At 35.3% G+C, this 24,439-nt stretch overlaps 1 protein-coding gene across 48 annotated transcripts in view; it reads left to right on the top strand.

Annotated features, from left to right (window-relative positions):
* Positions 1-24,439, top strand: part of ZBTB20 (zinc finger and BTB domain containing 20) — an 838,196-nt gene that overhangs the window by 554,274 nt on the left and 259,483 nt on the right. For 10 of the 48 annotated variants that reach the window (XM_055381701.2, XM_063704061.1, XM_063704060.1 and 7 more), the window contains one exon: positions 16,184-16,336. The exons of 36 other annotated variants lie outside the window; for them this stretch is intronic. The gene's annotated coding sequence lies outside the window, so the exon portion shown is untranslated. The remainder of the gene's footprint in view (positions 1-16,183; positions 16,337-24,439) is intronic. 2 more of the 48 variants (XM_063704063.1, XM_063704058.1) reach the window with 1 other exon arrangement.

Raw genomic sequence — 24,439 nt, 5'->3', positions numbered from 1 at the left:
TGGCCACAGGCAAAGTGGATAATGTCTCTTTGTGATCCTGGCTGAATTGTGGCCTCACATGGAAGTTGGCTTCCTTCTTGAGAGTTTTAATGCAGTCACTGATTACAGTGTCTGAGATTTTACTGCAATTTCCATTTGAGTTAAAACTGATTTTGTCTTCAAAATAAAAGCCTTTAAAGACAGGGAAAATAATTATTTTTCTCATGGCAGGAAATCTAAATCCTTTCATTTTATCTCCTAACATAAAAAAGAAAAGTAGTAAGAAATTACTGAAAAGTTGATGCAAAAACAAAACCTCTATTGAATATTTGAGCTATGGAACTTTATTCTCCAAGTATATACCTGCTAATGTCCCAAGTATCCAAAACAGAGAGAGCCAGATGTAGAAAAATAACTTACACCAAGGCTTTTTGTGATGCTAGTAAAAAGGCAGCTAGGGCTTTGTGAAACCATGTTGCTGCAGGTTAAAAATCAAAAAAGAAAACTTACCCATGTGCTTTTGAATTGGAAGAAGAATTTTGTTTGTGTGCCTTGGCATGATCGCTTTATGTAAAACGTGGAGATTGTACAACTCTAGTATAGAACAGTAAATGCACAAACAAGCCATATTCTAACCTTGAAAGTGTGACTGCTTTCAATGGCACAGTGTATCAAGGTCAAGAGAAGCTGCCCTCAGCAGATGGAAAACTTTCAAAGTAAAAAAGCTTCGTTTACATTTAAAATATATTGAGTTACACATGATTTCTAAGGAATACTTGGTCATTCTAGTTATAACCATGGCTCACTTTTGTTATCATGTGTCAAGTAACTGACTCGTATATTTTCCTCGCAGATGTTTTCTGTGGAAAGGCAGGAAAAGAGAGGTGAAGGAAGAAGGCATCCCTTAATATCGTGCAATAAACCCACTAGGGGTCACTACTTTCAGTAGGACTGTGGAGAAGAAAATGTCAGAGGACACATTTGTGTCTTGGCATAAAATAGATTTCACGACACCTTGACTTTTCACCTTTTATGCATATGGAGAACTGCTTAGAAGGCTCCAATGCTTATCTGTGCCTGTGGGCCTTTATATATATATATATATTTTTTTTTTTTTGAATTTGCTTTAGGATTGAGTCGGGAAGTATTTATATTTGAACGGTATTTTGCTCAGAAATAGTTTGTTGAAGCTATTCTGTAACATGTATCTTCCTTAACTTTTAAAATACCATGCAATGAAATGATTAAAAGTGTTTGAGTGCTTTGGTAATGCAATGCATTCAGAAGGCTTGATCTCACATCCTGTGTAAGGAGTTATGATTGAGCTTTAGAGATGAGATGCCACATGCTTTCATGTCAGTGTTATGGAAGTGATTTTCTTCTTTCTTGTTTCTTTCCTGCCTCTCATTCTGTGTTCTTTCTCTCCTCTTGCTCTTCCTCTCTCTCAGTTTCATGAAAATTCATTTATCTGTGACATTTAAAGACTCTGTCTGAGAGGTGTCTGGAGCTGTGGCCGGCTGTGTACATCAATAGTTTCTTAGAATCTGGCACTCTGTCAATATTTGGGGGCCTCGATAACCGCACTTAAATGCAGAGCCTGCCAGCCATCATGCTCTTAGTGTCTCAGTAATGTCTCTGAATGAATGGATATTAGCATGTCAAATCCTTTCACAACTGGCAACACTTGGTAGACAATATATAGGCATCTTGCATTTGCCTTCTACACCTTTCTGTTTGCCTGCCTCATTTATATGATGTCATGTTTCCCATTACATATAAAAATAGGAATCTTCAAAAAGCAGTATTATAAAAATTGAAGTAAATGGCATCATTGTGCATTCTAAGTTTGGTGGGTTTTATAGTATACATGGTGATGGCATATAGGCAGTACTTTTTAAGATTATATTCTAGGTAGTTTTCGTTTGTTTGATTTTGTTTGTATTTTTGCTTAGGTTATGATATTTGGGCCAAAATTGTTGTTGCTGTTTTATAGTAGAAATATATATATGGCTCTAAGGCCATTGAGACCTTCTAGGTGAAGTCTCTATAGCTTCTGTGTGAGCCTAGTGTTAGAGAAATTTGGCTACACAAAGAAAAAATATTACTGTGTTGGAGAGATAAGCTTGTTCTCTGAAACAGAAACTATTTACATTTTCAAACGTTTCTCAGTTGTCCTCCCTACTCTATCAGTTAAATGTCGCATTTATAAATTGAATAATTGAAGTATTATTATGTCAACTTTCCCATGAACTGCCCTAGATGATAGCATATTGGACTTTCAAGGTCTACAGGGGAGACCAGTATTACAGCAACATGTTTGTTATTGAACTGCTGTGAGCTCTTAACCCATGTGTAACCTTGACCGTATCTCGTGACAAGAATACATCAGGAATATGAACTCTAAAGGAAGGAATGGGAAAGATGAGAGCTTACCAAATACCGGTCTTATCTCAGAGATCTGTGTCCAACCTAGGATAAGCATGCAAGACTTTGCCCAGTTTTTAGTCATGCTCAGATCAAGTAACCCAGGTTTCCAGATATCCAAGGGAATACCCTGGAACTCTTAATGGTCCTTGGAGGAATCATTAAATGGCCTCTTCCCTGGATTCATTGAACCAGCAGTAACTCCTAAGTTGGATGGATCTCAATCTTGATTTCAATTCAGATCTCTAACATTTGAGTACTTGCTTTTCATGTAGGTGCTCAGGATCTGCTATATACCATAGATTTTAAGGTGACTTGTTGAGACTGAGAAAAGAAATGTCTAACGAACAGTATTAATGCAGTCTTAATACAACTCAGGACCTATATGACCTTTAGTTTCTCATCAGAAAGGGAAATTTACATGTTATTGCCTCATAATTATGAGCCAGCCTTTTGTAGGGCTAACAGTGCATTTGACCAGCTGTAAATGTGGCCTCCAGATATTATGTCATATTTATAGAAGTTATTTTTTAAGTCCAATCAGTCATTGCCTTTGGTAGAAGGAAGTTCCCTTTGGAGTGTTGTACTAAACTAGGCAGCATGGATGGACAAATGAATTTCCCAAGGGCTTCAACTACTAGAAATCATCTGGTAATATAAGGGCTGACCCCAAAGTTTTTTAAATGAAAAAAGAAGCATGAAGGTTGAAAGAATAAGAAAAAGGAAAATATTATATAAGTATAAATGGATTTATGACATGGCCTGCATCAAGAGATTTGGTATTGTTTTCCTAATTCTTATACATTAGACTAGCATGCACAGCTTCTAATGAAGAAACACAAATGCTCTCCTGCCCCTATCTATAGTTAGATCCGTTTTTGTGGTCCCAGAATGAAGGCAAATAAAACATAACATACACAGCATTAACCATAATTTTTTATACCGCCAAAACTTCACCTCAAGATATAATAGAGAACATTTTTGGTATTTTCCATGGGTGGCTTAGAAACATGCCTTTATTATTGTCAATAAGACTTACCTGCTAGACTAAGACCTTACCCTCTTTTTGCTGTGGATTCAGAATTTTATGACTATACATTATCTGTTCTTTATTATATACTGTTTGTTTTATGCTAGACACTAATCCTTTCTGGAGCAGAGGAAGAAACAGGAATGAGATAAGAACATAGAATTAGCCTGCAGAATATATTTTAATAATATATTGGGAGGCCGAGGCGGGCGGATCACAAGGTCAGGAGATTGAGACCATCTTGGCCAACATAGTGAAACCCCGTCTCTACTAAAATACAAAAAATTAGCCCAGTGTAGTGACACGTGCCTGTAATCCCAGCTACTTGGGAGGCTGAGGCAGGGGAATCACTTGAACCTGGGCAGCGGAGGTTGCAGTGAGCTGAGATCGCACCACTGCACTCCAGCCTGGTGACAGAACAAGACTCTGTCTCAAAAAAAAAAAGAATATGAGAAATTATGTTTGCTTGTAGATCACTATAGACACACTTTGGAACTACATTTTAATTTATGGGTTGCAATTTAACCATCTCTTTTCAATCAATACTAAAATGTTTTTTGCCTAAAGTAGGCAAGATTTGGATTCTTCTTCTTTAGAAATCCTAGCAACTTCCTCAGCTTTCTTTAGTATGTACTTTGTCTACTAATCACATAGTAAAGTGAGAGAAATGAGAACAGTGGTACATATGTGTTGATGGAATATGCCTGATTCTACCTCAGCAAGGAAGGCACATGTATTGACTTTAGCCTTGACTACTCCTGCTAAAAAAGAAGTAGCTGTCTGACTGTCTGGCAGGAAATCAACAGAAAACTTGAAGGAGTTGTTTAAAAGGTCTACCTTAACACAATGTAAAATCTACCATATTACGGAGATGAGTTTTGTTGATGTTGCTGTGATGCCTAATGATAGGCACCACTCAACAGAGAGACCCACACCCTTGCTCCAAAAGACACTAGAGGTAAACAGACTATCTATGACCAGTTATATGTTTTTAGTCACAGAGACACCTTTATTCCAAAATCTCCTAGGCCAGGCGCAGTGGCTCACGCCTGTAATCCCAGCACTTTGGGAGGCCAAGGTGGGTGGATCACCGGAGGTCGAGAGATCGAGACCAGCCTGACCAACGTGGACAAACCCTGTCTCTACTAAAAATACAAAATTAGCCGTGTGTGGTGGTGCATGCCTGTAATCCCAGCTACTCAGGAGGCTGAGGCAAGAGAATCGCTTAAACCCCAGAGACAGAGATTGCGGTGAGCCGAGATCATGCCATTGCACTCCAGCCTGGGCCACAAGAGCGACACTCTGTCTCAGAAAAAAAAAAAAAAAAAAAAAATTCTCTCCCTCTCCCCTATTTTTGGGCCAATAAATTGTCATTCTTCTTTTTAGTTTATGAATTTATAGTGATTCCCACCCCGCCTTATTGAAAACTCTACTTGCCAGCTTTCATCTCAAAACGACCCCAAGTAAGAGGTGTTATCACTAATAAAAGAATGCTTTTTAATACCTCAAAATATCCACTTTTTTAGAAGAGGTTGACACTGAATTTTCAATTCACATATCCCAGGGGACAGTGTCATTGTTCCTTTTGGAAAAATAAGCCTTTGAGATAGCTGTACATGTCTCCACAATGAAAATCCTCTTTTCCTCAATAATTATAAAACATACACTTTTCAGTTTTTCCTTATGTCATAGTGGCCTGGAAGCTACCTATTTAAATAGACGTCATGGACCCAGCAACCATTTATATGCCCAGAAGTAATTAATGTTGATTTATGTATGTGAATCTGTTCAAATTATATACTAAGAGTAGAATAGATTATGAATGTATAAGAATAGATAAGGCAGGTAGAAAATGTATAATATAGATTTTATAGAATAAAATATTATATAAACAAAACACTGGGCAAAAATGGGGAAAAGATTGGACAAAAGAATAGATTAGAATAAGTAATCTCTTTAGTGGAGGGTTCTCTATAAACTTAATAGATAAGCCACTTATTAAAAACATTGTTATGTTTGTATTCAATGAAATTTAAAATTAAGTTAGTATAGAAATTCAGACTCTTGCACAAATGGTGCTCTATGGCTGATCACCCAGGAAGGTTGCCATTATACTTGAGTTCAGCTTACTAGTTTGTGGTTGATGATACTTTCACATTTACCTTCATTGTCTCTTTTCTGCCAAAAGGAAACTCACTATTTGGGAAAATGCACTTAAATACAACCATTTTTAATAATTCTATCCTGCGGCCGGGCGCGGTGGCTCACGCCTGTAATCCCAGCACTTTGGGAGGCCGAGGCGGGCGGATCACGAGGTCAGGAGATCGAGACCATCCTGGCTAACACAGTGAAACCCCGTCTCTACTAAAAAATACAAAAAATTAGCCGGGCGTGGTGGCGGGCGCCTGTAGTCCCAGCTACGCGGGAGGCTGAGGCAGGAGAATGGCGTGAACCCGGGAGGCGGAGCTTGCAGTGAGCCGAGATCGCGCCACTGCACTCCAGCCTGGGCGACAGAGCGAGACTCCGTCTCAAAAAAAAAAAAAAAAAAAAAAAAAAATTCTATCCTGCAAGTTATAGACATGGAACTCTAACTTTTATTCCACGAAATATCCTAGGAGAGACCTAATGAAATTGATTTGCCCATCGTTTGATGATACCAGGACACAACGCCTTGATAATATATTATCTTCTTTCTTAGCCCAATGTAAGTTTTGCTGAACTAAGGCAAAGCTAGTATTATGATATAACTCCACGTAACCAGCAGAGCCTTTAATTCTGTCTCGAATGACCAAAAAATAAAAAATTCTAACCTATTTATTTTGTGGCCAGCACTTCAGAATTCTCAGGAAATGATTAGTAGGAGATGAGACTCAGTATTGAGAGATATAGAAGTGACATGCTGTTGAGGTCAGTCCTGGATTCTGGCTTGATAATCAAGACTACATACATGTTTTCCAATATTGGCAAATTCAGTGTATTCTAAATTATTGTTAGAGGCATTTCAAAACCTCAAAATGAAATTAATTTTCATTTAAAATTATATTTTAAGGAATAGGCAAGGAAGAGTGATGCAAAAATCACATTAACAACAGGATACCAGAACTTCTAAATGGTTGCAAATCATTATTTTAGATGTTGAGGACAAGAAATGCATGCTTTCAAAGTGCAATGCTTTTACGTACAGTGTCCAAATAACAACAATTTGAGAGATAAGTATAACTAACCACTTCAGAGGAAGGACTGAACTGAACACTCAGTAAAACTGGGAATAAACAAAATGTTGTTAAATAAAAGTTATTGTTAGTTTTCTTCAGGAGAGAAAGCAGACCTCAAAAGTGGCATTTCATCCACTACTTCTTCATCACTTGTATAGAGAATTCCATATAGCTGTATTAGTTCACCTGTGCTAATAGCTGGTGAGCTAGCACCAAACACCTGAGCATGCTTATCCGTGTTTCTTCTTTTGTGTGGGATTGTCTTCTTTTTTCCACATATTTAAGACTCTGAAATAATAGATATGTAACTTTGTTTCTTTTGAATCTTATAAGTCTTATATTTTTCATTATCCGTGATGGTTTGGTAAATGTCATTGATGGACTGAAAATAAAGAATGACTTCCTCTGTGGGAAAAATAGCATCTAGAAGTAGATTATAGAAAGTTTATCAAGAGTGTGAAATGTCAAACTGATATTTTAAAATAGCTATAATAGTGGAATGTATAAGAAGCATGCCGAATATAGATATTTCTCTGATTTCTTATGAGCATGGATTAGATACTTATTCATGCTTGTTCTGATTTCAGATAATACTGAATACAAACATCTTAGAGAGACAGAATTATCAAACCCCTCCAAACAAATTTAAATTTAACATTTTGGAAAAAAATTCTCAAGGAAGAGTCAAAAACATTGACTTTTTTATCTTGGAAAAAGGAATGTTAAGGTAGAGCGCTAATAGTAGCTGTTAAGCAAGTAATGAGAAGTGGGAAACAAGGCTTTCTCTCTTTTCTTCACTGAGGTCTGATAATGACAAAATATGCTGCAACAGAAAATCTTAAGGTTTGATAATGAGGTAGGTTATTAATAGTGAGTGCTAAACACTGAAAGGGAAGTTGTGAGATTATCCTCTACGAAGCGCTTTAACCAGTATAGAGTCATATCTTTCTGGAATGGTCTGCATGTGTCAGCGAGAAGGGAAGAAATGACTTCTCTAAGTGGTTCACATTTTCCAGGCACTTTCTCCTTACCTTTCTTTTTCTTAAAACCACTGTTACTCAGAAGCAAAAAAACTGCCAAAAGTTACCAGGACTTCCAAATGTGCTTGACGAGGGTGAAAGCAATAGAAATGCCACCAACATTTTAATGGAGATTAAAGGATCACTCTTAAGTTACCATCATTTCCTATAATAACTCATTTACTACAAACTTGAAATTGTAGATACAGCTGCTGAAATTTTTATTTATTTATTTATTTATTTATTTTTGTTTTTGTTTATTTATTTTTTATTTATTTTTATTTTTTATTAAATTAATAAATTTATTTGTTTATTTTATTTATTTTTATTTTTTGAGACGGAGTCTCAGTCTGTCGCCCAGGCTCCAGGCTGGAGTGCAGTGGCACCATCTCGGCTTCACTGCAACCTCCGCCTTCCAAGTTCAAGCGATTCACGTGCCTCAGCGTCCTGCTGGGATAACAGGTGCCCACCATCATGCCTGGCTAATTTTTGTATTTTTAGTAGAGACGGGGTTTCACCATGTTGGCCGTTCTTGGTCTCAAACTCCTGACCTCAGGTGGTCCACCCGCCTCGGCCTCCCAAAATGCTGGGATTACAAGCGTGAGCCATCGCACACGGCCTGAAACAATTTATAATACTTGTGAAGAAAGTGATTAGAGCTTATTGTTCAGTGCTTTGTTAAAAAAATATGCAGTAGACTTTTAGTGGAAAATTTATCACATTTCACTTTCTGTTTGTTGCTGTCAATATTAAAAGCAAACCCATCACCAATATACTCAAACCATTTCCTTCCTATGGCATTAAGTGAAATATTTTTGATTCATCTCCAAAAATATGAAGTTAACATGTGTTGGTGGTATTTGCTATGAAATAAGGGGAGAGGTCCACAGAATGTAATTATGGAAAAATACACCATCAATTCAAACACATACACATGCATATAGGCATATGCATGTGCATCAGTACATATTTACCCCCAGGTCTTTATACTTACAAGTACTTTTCTAGGAACTGAAGCTGCATCGGTAAAAATATGTTTCTGTTGCTAAAGAGGGTTCACAGGTTGGTGGGAAAAATAGACATGAAAGTTTTTATGCAAAAAGATGGGTATTGAAGTAAAAGTATATGCAAGGTGTTATGTAAGTTTGCCTGGGTCAGTTCTTGTTTAAGCCTGTAGTCTTGGTATAATTATTTATAAGGCCCTTTCACCGTCAAAAGTCTCCCTGCTTGGACAATAAATTAAATGGTCAATCTATAAATAGCCATACCAATCAAAGATGCCTGACGTTGTCAGGAAAGATTTTCCACAGAATAGGACAGAAAATCAAAGAGATTAAGAATGCTTTGCCACCAGTACTACCTGCATCCAAATGGAAATGAGAAATGGGTGTGACTGGCTTTTATGTCTCCCCGGCTTGTCAGAGGGATAGAGTGGGAATTTAAACCATGTTGGGTAAGGAGAAAGGGACAAGGCAGGACAATCTAAACCCAGTTGTTGGTATGTGATACACACAAGGATTGTCATTAAATGAGTCATTAAACTAATAAATTTCTGAAGCTCTGAACTGAAATTTAGGGTGAGAAAGAACTAGACGCACTGGGGGGATTTTAGAAAGATAGATTATGATATGGTTTGGCTGTGTCCTCACCCAAATCTCATCTTGAATTGTAGTTCCCATAATCTTCATGTGTCTTGGGAGGGACCTGGTGAGAAGTAATTGAATCATGGAAGCAGTTACCCCCATGATTTTCTCGTGATAGTGAGTTCTCATGAGATCTGATGGTTTTATAAGGGGCTTTTCCCCCTTTGCTCAGCACTCATTCTCTCTCCTGTTGCCCAGTGAAGAGGTGCCTTCTGCCATGATTGTAAGTTTCCTGAGGCTTCCCCAGCCATGCGAAACTGAGTCATATAAACTTCTTTTCTTTATAAATTACCCAGTCTTGGGTATTTCTTCATAGCAGCATGAGAACAGACTAATACAGATTAAGATTCAGCATAAGGAAGAACAGAACAGACAGAAGTATCCTACAGTGGAGAGTTCCGTGCCCTGGTGGTATGCAGCAGAGACTGAATGATCACTGTGAGCACCAGATTAAGATCCAGACCATGGGTTGTTTAATGTTCTTTACCATATTTTTGCCCTGGGATCTTAGGATTCTTCAGGCATGGGGATTTTTCAGTAGCTATTAAGAATTCTGTGTTTGGGAGACCTCAATAAGTTAAAAAAAATTGGAAACACTATAAGAAAAAATTTTACGTAAGCTAAAACCACTCTTGTGACCCACTCTGAGCATACACTAAAAGAGACCAGGGAATATAATGCAGATCTCACTGAGTTTATTCTTTGCCACCCATCAAGGAAAGGAGCCATTCCACACATAATGTTGAGGAGACATTCCTCACTCAGGTTTCCACTGGTTGGACACATATTCATTTTAAGATTGAGTAACTGCAAATGCTTGTTTACCAGCTTGATTTGCATAGCTCTGAGTTACATACGAATGGGACTCATGGCAAAGCTATCATTAAAGAGAAACAAAGCAGAAGACCGAACAAAGGATACATTCTGTGCAAAGTTTGAAGTTGAGACTGTTTCAGTGATCCTTGTCATGGTAAGAAAGCTGTCCGCCCCTTCCCCCACCTAAAACAGAATAGCAGACAAGTGACAAAAGAAGGCCCCCTGGAAGTAATATGGGAGCAAAGAGTAGGATGAACTAAAGGCTATACACATGAAGAGAGAGAAAGGAATTGTCATGGACACAAGGAGATGCCGCCAAACACCCTCCATTCATAGCACAGAGATATGTGATTAGGTTAGAATCACTTACCTCTTCCCCAGTGCATTAAAGTAGGAATAGGTCAGGCCTGGAGAAAGGAATGACATCTTGATGAAACTCAGCTTTCTCAGAGGCCTAACAAGGATGGCAATACAGATAGAGCTAGAATCTTCTCACTGGCCCTTTTGTATCAAATTGGTGAATTCCTGTATTTCCAGACTGAAATGTTTTCCAGTAAGCAAGAGAGAAAAGGCTTCTGAAGGCAGTGGAAATGACTTTCGTTCTTCTATGGTTAAGAGTACATGGGCTTTGGAACAATGGAAAACTGGTTTCAAATCTCTGCAGCTTACATATTTATGGTGTCAAGTACTTAAATCCCTACATTTTAGTTCTCACATCTGAAAAAATATTGAGCATGCATATGCCATAGAATTATTGTAATGATTAAATTACACATGTAAATCGTATAATACACATAGTGTCTGGCACAGGGTCATTCACAATAAAATTTTTATTCAATGAGTACTATTATCGCTTTCTGTAACATTCTCTAGTAGCCCTTTCTAAGCTCTGCTTCACTTTACGTCATTACTTTTGTCTAGTCCTTGACATTCCACCTGTTCCGGCTTTGACTTGCTTCCCCAGGTAGTGTACATCTGTGTCTGCTTCAAAGCCTCATTCTGTTATGTTCTTTAAGAGTTATACCTAGAATTGGGCCAGGCACGGTGGCTCACACCTGTAATCGCAGCACTTTGAGAGGCCAAGGTGGGCAGATCACCTGTGGTCAGGAGTTCGAGACCAGCCTGTCCAACATGGTGAAACCCCGTCTCTACTAAAAATACAAAAATTAGCCGGGTGTGGTGGTGGGCGCCTGTAGTCCCAGCTGCTCAGGAGGCTGAGGCAGGAGAATCGCTTGAACCCGGGAGATGGAGGTTGCCGTGAGCCAAGATCACACCATTGCACTCCAGCCTGGGTGACAAGAGTGAGACTTCATCTCAAAAAAAAAAAAAAAGGGGAGTTATACCTAGAGTTATGTATAAATTCAGTACCAACAATGGGCAAAAATGTAAAATTGTAGAAAGAATAAATGATGTTTAGAGAGTATCGTTGTTCTTGAGTTCTGAAGGCACTCTTCATCTTTTGTAATATTGACCCTGAGACCATTTATGTCAGATGGAAAAGGAACATGTGCTGTTATTTTCTCCCTTCCTCCCAGGAGGTTAAAATGACTTGAAGAAACTCAGCAACTTCAGGTGAAGAATCTAATGAGAGGATCTTGAATTCTTGATCTCAAATCTGCCAGGGTCTCCATTCACTATTAAAGTCAGCCTAGTGAGGATGGCGCTAGTTATTAATTTGATATTATATTACTTTATTTTACCACAGTTAAAATGTTCTCTGGATTAGTATTGACCCTATAGTTACCCACAAGGTATAGAGAGAAGTCAGTGGAAATTCTCTTCTCAACAGCTAAAGTGGTCCTTGTCACCAAAACAGTCATATGCTAGATCACATGTCAGTGTGACATCGCCAGGCCTTAGCTTCTCAGGATCTACTTGTTACAAGTGAGTTTATGTGGCTTGAAGCATATGGCCTTGATATATGATCCCAGAGCAAAAGGGCAAGGTATTTCAAGCTGGCCATAATTTTATTGACTCTCACAGGCTTGCTTTGTAGTCATTCCAATAAACTAGATGGGAAATTTTTGATGCTCCAAGCTATCCAGTCTTCAGGACTTCATTTCATGATTCAGAATCCAACTAAACAACTCAAGAGTGCTTTTGTGTGACACTGACCACAGGAACAAATAATTGCTTAGTAATTCTCTTTGAGGTAGAAAATTCTAAACATGGAGGAACCATTTCCCCTTAATGGGAGCCAGAAATCCTCTAAGTGCTTGAAATGGCATTCACAAGTCTGAATGGTAAACAGATAAAAACAGGAGCGCACCAGTTGCACAAATGACTTGCTTGTCACAAACTTGTCATTGCAGTAATCTAACATATCTTTCACAGAGCCCGATGGAAAGTATGGAACAAACAGGCCCTGCTGACGTTTTGGCTCTGCTAAGCCTTCCTCCGAGCTAAAGCATCTGCAGCATCTTCCTGTTCTAGACCCTTTATCTGCTGAAGTTAGCTGATACTGTACATGTCAGAGAAATGTTTGACTATTGCATTAACAAGTTGATGACAAGCAAGTTATTCCTGCAACTGAAATACTGCTGCTTTTAGCAGGCTGCCATTTTGACCTTCATTTTATTATGCAGAAGAACCCTAACAGAGCAGAGCACTGGGGAGAAACCAGTGTGATTGCCCCAGGCCCATACAAAGACCACCTGCCTAGGGCTTAGGTATAGTGGTACAGGGGGTATACCAGGCAGGTCCATCAGAAGTATGGAAGGGATTCCTTGTAAAACATAAATGTGAATACATCAGACTGTTTCAAAGATTGTTCTTGCAGGGGTAAAATGAACTGCACAGACATAGATTTCTTCCCGCATCCTCTGAACCCCACACACATGTGCACATACGGCTGTGTATGCTTTATAGAATGATACGAGATGGGAAACTTAAATGAAAATTGTATATACCAGCTCTACACATAGTTTTTGTCAATTGTTGGAGTTCCTGTCATCAGTGGCTTCCCTTAACCTCCTCCTCACTCAGCATAATATCTGGAGTTATCTAAACCTAATCAGACCCATGCTCTTGTCCCCTCAAGAGCACTGTTATCTCCATTAGCCTCCTCACAGAAAATTTAAGCAGCCCTCTCTAGGACATCACCAGTTCATTTCCAACCTCAGCTGCCAGCAGGGAGTACTCCTACACTGTGTTAACTTCAGCCTCTCGCCGTTCTGTTTGAGGAAACTTCCTCCCCTCAGGGACGCACACTTGGGGTTCCTCGAGTGTGTAGTCCAGAGGGTCCCAGCCTTTAATAGGAGCCTTGCCTGTAAGAGAAGCCTTGCCTATTGCCCCCTACGGTGTTTTGCCTTTGTTGATGCCATAGGTTTATCAGCACTTGGAACAACAGAGAGTTTGCCCTAAGACTTTGGCCTTTTCATAAAACTGAGCTGCTCTTATTCACCGAGGTGTCAGCTGCCTTGTATTCTTTCTAGACGCTTCAGGTCTGTTAAGGGTACACTGATAGTGTTTTGTCTGATTTAAATATTGACGCGAAAAACTTGCATTCTCGTACTTATTTTCTGGCTGGTGCCCCAGGTACTTTCATTTTCAAAAGTTCTGTGTAAAAATGATAATCATTGTCCATCCATGAGAACCAGATTTCTTGCCAAAGTGGTGATGAGGCTTAACTTTCTTTTAGACTTGGCAAATTGCACACATTACTGTCTCCAGGGTGAAATGTTTTACTCCCATCCCAAATATCTCTTGATGTAATCTATACCTTAGCTTTGTGGAACAACTACCTCAGAGGACAGGTGGGAAGGGTGTGAGAAGAGAGCCTTGTTTTTTTTTACAGAGTTAGGGATATTGTCCCTGGAAAAAGAGGTGAAGATAGTTTGAGGCAGCATTTAAAGTTTCTGCAAAAGGAAATACGTGAATGAACAATTTGAATTGTAAATGGAATTTCATCAGCTTTTTCTTTCTAAAGTTCCTAATAGGATTTCCATAATGATTTTGTGTTTTCCTTCTTAGTAGAACTTAAATGGCAAATAAACGATACGCTATTTTTGATTTAGAAAAAAATAAAAATATTTTCTGTGGGAGCTCTCTTTTTAAATACACATTAGGGGATAGATAATGGCAAACAAAAAAAAAAGTCTTTCTTCCTATTCAGATGGATAGCTATCAGTGTGTGTATGTGTTTTAATATTTATTTATTTGCTTACTTGATCATTTATTTGTCTATTTATTGTAAGGAAATTAACAAAGGAAAGAAGAAAAACACCTCATGATAAATTAATCTCATTAGATACATAGAATTTTAGGGCTAGAAAGGGGTTTGATGATCAAGCTATGACTTTATATCCCACTCACTTTAGAAATGTGAATGTATGTGAATTTTGAGACCCAAAGATGTTTAATCAGATGAACCAAGATGCACAATAGGATTGTGGCAGAGCTAGGCCTAAAACTTTCATTTCAGGCAATACTCCCTCAGAGATTACATTACATTTTTTAAAGCTTTCTTTTAAACAAAGGCAGTCTCATTTTAATAATTTGCACTGATGTGCTTAAATCTAATAGGACATTTGCTATTATAGTAACTGAGACCTCACATTGGTTACACCAACTAAGGAATATACATTTCAACAGTTTGAAGACATTTCTTTCTAAGCCGTTTCTTATTTGCATAGGGTAAGGAACCTTAGTTAGTTCAATCAATTTTTATCTTTTGTAAGATTTCAAAGAAACACTTGCACCGTTCCTATTTACCTAAAAACATGTTTTTTAAATGAATCTGTTTCTTTAATAAGTATTCACTTAAGTAGGTCATACTGTAACGTTCTTGGCGATAAAAAAATCTTTTATCAGGATAAAAGAAATCTTATTTTTATTCCCACTTTTAGCCATGTTTGAGTTGGTCCTTGTAATTGTTGGTTTCAACAAAACACTAAGTCAAAAAATCAATGTTTGTGTTTATTTTTGTTTAATACAAGAGAAAAAAGTCCATTGATCTTTTTGCAGTTATGATACATAAATACTGTATTTTTCACTTATGCGAAACTTAATTTTTGAGGGTTTCCTTTTTGTTTCATTTCTCTGTTTCACATTTTTCAAACATCTGTACCATGGTTAGTGGTTAGAGTAGCAGTGGCTGGCACTTTTCTTCCACATTGTGAGAGAAAGAAAAGTGACTGGAATAAAACTTTGCTTTTCATATGGTTGACTTGAAATGCAACATTGAAAAGGTATCATCTCTTTCTTTTCTGAAACCAGAGGTGAAACCCGCCAGCCAATAGCAGTACTGATACCAAATCACCTGTTGATTCTGTTAATTCATGTAAGTAAAGTCTGGCAATGCATGCCTCACTTCATCAACTGAAAAACCTAAATGGATGATCTTTGTGCATTGGCAGCATCTGTCTATATCAACAATATATCCCTCTGGTCACTCACTTAAGGAAGCCTGAGATTCTATAGTCAGTCAAGAAGTGAATGAAAACTTTTGCTTTTGATTCAACAAAATAATCACTTCGTAGGCATGTTTGGCTGTGAAGTGCTTACTAATATTGGGCTCTATTATCAGAGATAGTGAAGAGAGGATGACACTAGTGCTTTCCTTTACCTCGATTAATTCTAGTTAGGAAAATCTATGGTGTTAGCCTTATACATTTTCTAATGTAAAATATTTAAAACACAGGCTGGGCATGGTGGCTCACGCCTATAATCCCGGCACTTTAGGAGGCCAAAGTGGGCAGATCACTTGAGGTTAGGAGTTCGAGATCAGCCTGGCCAACATGGCAGAATCCTGTCTCTACTAGTAATACAAAAATTAGCCAGGCGTGGTGGCACGTGCCTGTAAGCTACTCGGGAGGCTGAGGCAGGAGAATTGCTTGTACCCAGGAGGCGGAGGTTGTAGTGGGCTGAGATGGCACCATTGCACTCCAGCCTGGTGGACAGAGTGAGACTCTGTCTTTAAAAAAAAAAAAAAAAAAATTAAAACACATGGAAGTATAAAGGATAATATGAAATACAAGAATCCAGAACCCAGGTTAAACGAAGTTTAATAATTTGGAACATTTGTTTCTGAACCTATTTTTTATTATTTTATTATAGGTTACATACAGTGAACTAGACAAATTAAGTGTATACCTTGATGAGTATACATGTGACAACACCCAACCCAAGGTACAGAATATTTATAATACCTAAGAAGAATCCTTTGTATGTGCCCCTTGAAGGTGAAATTTTCCAAAGTTTTAACAAAAGGTAAAGAACAAGCAAAACCACTGTAACCTCTATCATCATGAATTAGTTTTACATAAGCCATATATTTTGGTTTATATGAAATGTATTCTTCTGTATGTATTACTAAAATTTATTTATCAATTCTCTCATTGTTGGACATTATTTTAATTGTTTCCCAATCACAAACAAGACCACAGTTAACATTTTTATAGACATATATACATAGAAGTAGAATTGCTAAACTTTAAGAAATATGCATTTTGAACTTTGCTAGGTATTGTAAAACCTCTCTCCAATGTATTTGTACCAATTTATATTCTCAGTAACAATCTATGAGAGCTTCTCCACATGCTTCACAACATTTGTGATGGTCAGACTTTTTAAAATTTTTGTCAGTCTGATCAGAATTAAATAATATCTCATTAACTTTTTTTTTTTTTTTAGTTGTAAGCCATTGGGATTTTCTCTTCTGTGTTGCCTAATTTGCATCTTTTGTCCATCTTTCTGTTGGGTTATTTGTTGTGCTGTTGTTATTTTGGAAGAGTTTTGTTTGGCTTGATTTGGTTTTTGGTATTAGTTGTTGCTGTTGTTGTAATATTCTGGATTTTCATATTTTGGGCCATAGAGATTACAAAGATTTTTTCCCAATTTATAGGTGCCCTTTTAACTGTGGCTTTAGTAGTATTTGTTTTTATAAAGCTTTTAATATTAGCTAGGCGTATTGATATTTTCCTTCATAATTTGTGCTTTTATGTCATTTAAGAAATCCTTTCACATGCCAAGGTCATTTACCTTTCTGTATTTTCTTCTAACAGTTTTAAAGGTTTCCCATTTACATTTAGATCTCTAATCCTTCTGGAATTATTTCTGGTTCTGGTACCATACATGCACCCTATTTTATTCTTTTTCCATATGGATAACCCAATTATCCCAGCATTATTTAAAAAATTAGTCATTCTTTATTAACTAATTTGTAATGCCATCTTTTGCCTATATCAAATCTGTTTATATGATCTTTATTTGATCCGATGGACTGTTTTTCTATCCTTGTACTAACACCATAACCCTTAATTACCATAGCTTTATAATATTCTTTTTACTTGGTAAGATAAGTCTCTCTACCTTGTTCCTTTTTAAGATTCTTTTAGCTCCCTTGGTCTTTTGCTATCCAATATGAGTTTTAGGGCTAGTTGGTCAAGTTTGGCAAAAGTCTTGCTGAATTTTATTTGTAATTACATTAACATTAGAAAATAATCTGGGGAGAATTGACATTTTTATAATGTGTCTTGCTGCCCAGTGACATACTATATCCCTCTATTTGTGATCATCTTCATATCCTATAATCATATTTTAAAATGTCCATCATAAATTTCTTGAACCTATTTTGTAAAATTTTTCCTCATATAACTTAGATTCTTACACTATTATATTCATATCTGTTTTCCATTTCATTGTTTATAGGTTATTATTGTTATATATTCAGCAACTTTGCTGAGCTCTCTTACTACTTTGAATAACTAAACTGGTAAATTATCTTAAGTTTTCTACAGCAACATGTATGTCAGCAGTAAATAATGACAGTCATTCTCTTAAATTCTAATTCTTAAATGTTCAATTTTTTCCTGTCATATTGCATTACTAAACCTCAGTATAGTCTGAATAGGATAGTCATGTTAAGAATATCTATTCTGTTTCTTATTTTAATGGAAATGTTTTAGAAACATAACATTTGCTTGGGATTTTGAGAAATCGAAATTATTGTATTAAGGAAGTTCTTAATATGTTCCTAAACTATTTATAGTTTGCTAAGTGTTTTTAATCAGAAATACTAGTTAAATTTTATCTAATGCATTTTCTGCATCAATAATATGATAAAATTTTCCACTACTATGTTAATATTTTATAAGATATTAATACATTTCCTGATATTAAACAGTTCTTATATTCTTGGAAAAAATATTCTTGCTGTTGGTGTATTTTTTAATCTACTATTGAGTTTAATTTACTGACATGTAGTATGTTTACATGGGGAGATCAATCTTTAAATTTTATTTTTTTAACTGTTACTATAGAGTTTTGCTGTGACAATACTAGCCTCACAAAATAAGCTGAGTAACATTTCATTTTTTTCTATATCTTAAACAGTTTTCATATTATTGGGATTATTTATTCTGAGTATTTGTCATCTGAACTTGGTAATTTTCATCAGTAGGTTGTAGGTAGGCAGACTTGAATATCAGAATAAACCAATAACCACAGAGGAAATTTCTGATTCTTCTCTAGTCAATTTTGGGAAGTTATTTTTTTAAATACAGTTCACAGTTTATACTTCAATTTATTTGTATAAAGTTATTTATATATTCTTATGATTTTTAATTTTTTGTCCTTATGTTCCCCTCTTATTCCTAATATCATTGATTTGACCCTTCTGCTTTCTTTTATTAGACACTAGACATTTTTCTGTTTCATTTACTTCTTTACAAAAACTGGCTTTTGATTCTGCTTATCTACTTTATTATTTATTTGTAGTCTAAGTCATTACTTTCTGCTTTTATCAGCATTAGCGTTATTTCCTTCCTTTTTTTTATATTTTTAGGCCATTTTTCTTTTTCTAGATTCTTGAATTGAATTATTACCCTTTTACTTTCAACTTATCTTTAAAAATGAATTTCAGACTCTAAATTTTTCTCCTGGTTTCTCATTAGCTGCATACCATGTTTTGATATGTAGTTTTGTTCAATTTTAAATATTTCATAATATCTGTTTTATTTTTAACCCTTGAGGTATTTAGAAGGGTATGCTCTTACTTTGTAAACATATTTGCTCTATTTTTATTATTTATTTCTGAATTTAAATGCATTAAAATAAAATAATGTGTTTTATATGGTTTTAATTGAAAAACTTTTTTTAGTTTATTTTGTGATTTTATCTGGTACATGGATTTTACTTCTGGCTTGAAATCTGTAGGTGGTTTATCTGTTTCTTTAGCACTAATTCTAAAATTCTTTTGTGTATACTGAACTATGTATTTTTCTAAGAAAATATAAAATCGACCTTTTAGTATTTCTGACCTTCTTCTTAGTATAAAAAAGGTGGTTAGCATAGCATCTTTTAATTACCTATTAAGTATCAATCTTGTTATTATAATTGTGTATGAAGTTTTAGTTTTACCTATTTGTTTTTAACCATATTCAAAAGTGGTGATCACTGTTGTCTATAATCAATGCTTAATTATATTTACTAATACTTTTAGATATTACTATGCCTACCATTCTTAGATCCTGTGGCTTCCTTTCTGGGTGCACTTTTCTTATTACATTTTTTTAGTAATTATTTAATGAGGACCTTGGGTAATACATGTATTTCATATAACTAAAAATGTACTTATTTTGTTTTTTATCTTAAATAGCAATTTATCTGGGTATTTTTTGTTGAGTATTTTAAAGACATTACTCAATTATATCTTAGACTATTCTTCTGTCAACTATTCTTAATTAAGAGAAATCTATCAATCTGTTTTTATTTCTTTATAAATAATCTGCTTTTTCTCCTGGTAGCTTTTAAAAGTTATTCTATATCCTAAATATCTTGTAGTTTCTCTGAAATATGTCTGGACGTGGATTTATTTTGAATTATTAGTCATGAACTCAGGATATACTTATTAATCTCAGGACTCCAATTTTGGAAAATTCTCAGCTATTATCCTTTTCTTTATTGTTCCTTTGTCATTACTTCCATTTTCTTTTTCTGGAATTCTTATAAGATAAACATTGGTATTTTCTAATCAGCTTACTGATTAGTATCTCAACTGCTATTTCATTTTCAAAAAATTAATTCTTCTTGCTACAGTTTTTTTCTGAGTGAATTCCTTAACATTACCTTCCAATTCACTCAATTCTTTCCTTGAAATTCCTTTATTTCATTTATTGTACTTTTATATTAATGAACATTTTTAATTTTTTAAGATTTCTGATTAAGTTTTACTCTTATTCACCTATTCTTATTTTATTTCTATCTTTAATCATTTCTTGTTCTTTTTTAGGTATGAGTACTTTATCACTAAGCATCTCAAGGATATTCATGCTGAGGTCATTGTCAGATAATTTCATAAAATCAAATTTATCTGGAGTGAATGTTACAATTATTGATTGATTTTCTTACCATTACTTGGTTATGCTTTAGAATTTTGTTTTACAGGTTTTGTTTTGTTTGTTTTGTTTTGTTCACATGTCCCTAACTAGGGGTTTTACAGTTGCCTTTATCTGGATCTTCTCAGTCCCAATCCAGATCTTACAATGGTAGCTTTCAGCTTCATTCTTATATGAATATTTTATCATAATGCTGTATCTTTATTCTTCCAGCTCTCAGGTCCTGCAGCCCTATATAAGCTGTTTCCCCAGGCAATAGTTGGCCAAATTTTTGCAGCCTCGTGATAAAGTAGTAAGCCAGGTTCAGGTCCACCATTTCAAGTGGAGCCTTTTTGACCTCATTACTCTAAAGAGCTAGAATTCTAGGTATCTCGATGTGATTCTAGATCCAGATTTCAGCAGGCCTATGGCTTCAGCACCATGGGCTGCTTTTAATAGCTTTCTGTAACTAATCATCTTCTTTTTAAGTCTGACTGTGTTTCTGTGATTTTCACATTTTATATTTCATGGAATTTTTAAGGTAACAATACATCTTGGACAATACTCCTTTGATTCTTATCTCTCTTTATTATGTTTTTTATATTATTTTTATTGTGCTTTGCTTTATTGCACTTCTCAGATATTGAGTTTTTCACAAACTGAAGACTTGTGGCAACTCTGCATTGAGAAAATCTATCAGCACCATTTTTCTATTTTTTTCTTTTTTTTTAAATTTATATGGGTACATAGTTAGATACATCATTTAAAACACATAATATTACAAATTACAGTTATTGAATGTTTAGTTGTGCTGGTCACTAAGCATTACATATTATTTTTTCCCAATCCTTTCTACGTTCAGTTATTCTTATTTCCATTTTTTAGAGCAGAAAGTTGAGGTAAATAGACTAAATAAATACACCAGTAGGAAAGAGATTATAACAAGTAAATGGCAGAAATAATATTTGAATCCTGTTTTTGCTACCAAAACTAGTGTCCTTAAACTGCTATCCTATGGTTAAATTATGTTTTGTTATCTTTTAAAATTATTATGGTTATTATTTTTAATGTTAATTAAATTAACTAATATTCATTTTGTAAAAAATATATCTAGTCCTATCTCAGAAATCTTTTTTAGATTTTCTATGTTTTTATGCTTGCTTGGTCTATTCTCACTCACTTTCTCACTCTCACTCTCTCTCTGTCTTTTTTGATGTATGATTACCTTTTTAGCTTTTATCAATCTAACAATTTGAAGTTTTAAAGTACAGTTTATTCTTTCGGTAATATTCACTGTTATTTTTCTGAAAAACATTCAAGCCTGTTTAATTATTGTCTTTAATGAAGTAGTATCCTACATGAAATGAGAAATTTAGGATGCTGTTTCATCTGTCTCCTCTTATCACTCAATTTATTATTTTTGTTATAACACCTTATATCAGGTATAATTTTTTTTTTTTTTTTGAGACGGAGTCTTGCTCTGTCACCCAGGCTGGAGTGCAGCAGCGCCATCTCGACTCACTGCAAGCTCTGCCTCCCGGGTTCACGCCGTTCTCCTGCTCAGCCTCCCGAGTAGCTGGGACTACAGGCGCCCGCCACCACGCCTGGCTAATTTCTTTTTGTATTTTTAGTAGAGACGGGGTTTCACCGTGTTAGCCAGGATGGTCTCGATCTCCTGACCTCATGATCTGCCCGCCTTGGCCTCCCAAAGTGCTGGGATTACAGGCGTGAGCCACCGCGCCCGGCTAAATTATTATTAATTTTTATTTTACAGTAGTCCAGAGTAGTCGAGTATTCTGTAACAAAATAACAGGGTTACTTATTTTGGATAGTAGAGGGTTTCTAGCACAAAGTAGGTGCTTAATAAATATTGGTTGAGTGTTAAGTGAATGGTGGACCTGTTTGGTTACACACATGCACACACGGAGAAAGAAAACATAGCTGAGCTCTCATTGCTGCTGATGAACTACCATTTTGTTTAAACCTTGTATTTTATAAACAGTTGAATCACCTTATGATTTAATAAATACCTTTTCTGTCAATTATTTTGTTAGGCAAACAGATGCTTTGTTAATCAGCCCTTTGAAATCAGTGAGCTTCTATCAAAGTTAGGTCCATTCATGGCTATTTCCACATTTACCTCTTATGCCCTACCCCTCTTCCACAAATAATAAATAAATTTGGTAACTCTCGTTTCTAAACCAGTGACTACCGTTAAGTTTTCATTTGGCAAATACAGTGGGATTCTTGAATATATATAGCAATCATCATATCATATTAAATGGATGACAGCCCACATTCTTCCACAATAGTTCGTGTTGTTTACTATTTAAATTGAGGCATTTTGAAGTAGTTCCTATTTTTTTTTTTTTATTTTTTAAGGGTAGTTCTTCAAACCCCTAACTATAGTCAAAAGAAATCTTTTATATGAATTTGCTGGGAAAATTGGATTTTTTATTGATATTATTAAGAAACTTAGTGAAAATCTGCAATACGCTAGGATAAAAAATACTGTGCTTTTATTGTGGCAAAGCAGATTAAATAAAACAATATAGATTAGCAAGGGAAAAAGCAAAGTATAAATAAACTAGGTCATTTGCAGATGTGCAAATTTTATGGAAATTCTAATGATACATTTGATTGATTTATAAGAAGTACATATTATTCATGTTAAAAGAACACTCAAGCCTTCTATGTGGCATGATTTTAACAATCTTTTATACATAACAACAGATTGAAATTAAACTGCCTTCCTAGCTGTTTCTATTTTTTAAATTGTAAAAATGACTTTTATTATTCTCTATCTAAAAGTCACTAAAAGAGAATAATGCAACTTAGTTTCTAGTCCTAGTTCTGTCATTTAATTGGCTCCATGACCATGGGTAGTTCATTAAACTCTGTAGGCCACTTTTTTTTATTTATAAATGTAGACAGTTGGTTTTGATGTACTTTAAAGCCTTTTCCAGTTCTTGTGTTCTAGTACTCCACATTGTGTCTCTCTGTCTTTATATAGAAATACCCACTTATAAAAACATAAGTGCATATAGGGTCCATATAGCAATAACCTAAATTATTCAACAGAACTCATAAGGGAATATCCAAGAATGGGATGAATTTTCCCCTGAATGAGGCAGTTGATGTAGCTGATAGATAAATAACCAGGAGCTCTCATAGGTTCTTGATCAGGACTGACATGATGAAAGCATATTTTCAAAATAACTGTTGGGCATCAGTGTGCAGAATAAATCAGAATGGAAGAAACCTGGAATACAGACCAGGCAGACATGATGCCATCATTCAGAGCAAGGTAAGGAGAGCTCAGACTATGGTGTTACAATCAGAAATGAAGTTGAAGCAACAGATATGAAGATATTGAGATATATGTTCAGTCAAATAGAATGGCTAAAAAGAATATAAAGAGAAAAATTATGAAAGGAAATACAAATATCTAATAAACATGAAAAAGTATAATTCACTAGGATTCAAAGTCATGATTTATGAAAAATAGTAATTCTCAGTGCTGGTAATGGTACAGTAAAATAGACACACATAGTGATAGTGGATATCTATATATTGACACAAAATTCTGCAGAGTAATATAGCATTATGTTATCCAGAACCTTGCTTTAAAAATATGTCCTCTGACCGATTAATTTTACTTCTAGGCATCTGTCTAGAGGAAATAGAATCTCAGACAAAGATTTAGGTACAGAGATGTTTATCACAATGTCATTTATAAAAGAGAAAAAAGATTTTAAAATCTTAAATTACAAAATTCGAGAAATTATTAAATTATTGAATATCCATATGTATCACCGCATATCATATATGCAAATTAGATAGTTCTTAAAGTTATTTTAAACAATATTTTATTAGGAAAAGTTTATAAAATAACACAACTAAAAATTCCTGGTCCAAAAGATACAAATAAATATATATACCTAAAACAATCCCAAATATAAAAATGAAAGTATTCGATAATGATGTAAGAGAATAT

Source organism: Gorilla gorilla, chromosome 2, assembly GCF_029281585.2.
Source record: "Gorilla gorilla gorilla isolate KB3781 chromosome 2, NHGRI_mGorGor1-v2.1_pri, whole genome shotgun sequence".
NCBI classification, from domain to species: Eukaryota; Metazoa; Chordata; class Mammalia; order Primates; family Hominidae; genus Gorilla; species Gorilla gorilla.
This window is presented reverse-complemented; position numbering and strand designations above follow the sequence as displayed.